We start from the raw sequence: 443 nt of genomic DNA on the forward strand, positions 1-443 counted from the left end.
ATACTTGAATATCTTGTTCAGCCAATTTAAACATAAACTCTGAACAATGACCCAGGTGGGACACAAACCCACAACCCCCAGCTCCGAAGGCTGGTGCCTTATCCATTAGGCCACTGGGCCTTTTTATTGGCTAGCCTACAAACCAATCCAACAAAAACAATCCAGATGGGACTTGAACACTGAGACTAATGCCATAACCCTTTAGGTGACTGGGACTTTTACTGGTGGACCAGAGGTATTCACAGACAGTCTGGCTCACATTAAACTAAAACCTACTAAGATTACCAGTTCTATGCTTAGTCTTATCCATTAAACCACTGGGCCCACTTGGGGTTAACCCAGAGACATTCACAGACAGTCTGATGCAAGATAAACTGATAGCTCTTTCAGAAAATTTACAGTTATATGCTAATTCTCATGTTTCATTGCCATGGTAATAGTGA

The 443-nt window shown here is 42.0% G+C and overlaps 1 non-coding gene across 1 annotated transcript; it reads right to left on the reverse strand.

Moving 5' to 3' along the window:
• Positions 1-47: 47 nt before the first annotated feature.
• On the reverse strand, positions 48-120 carry trnar-ucg (transfer RNA arginine (anticodon UCG)). Its single transcript has one exon. It is a non-coding gene; the product is annotated as a tRNA-Arg (tRNA).
• Positions 121-443: the final 323 nt, after the last annotated feature.

This window comes from Sinocyclocheilus grahami, unplaced genomic scaffold (assembly GCF_001515645.1).
Source record: "Sinocyclocheilus grahami isolate Dianchi unplaced genomic scaffold, SAMN03320097.WGS_v1.1 scaffold346.1, whole genome shotgun sequence".
Classification (NCBI taxonomy): domain Eukaryota; kingdom Metazoa; phylum Chordata; class Actinopteri; order Cypriniformes; family Cyprinidae; genus Sinocyclocheilus; species Sinocyclocheilus grahami.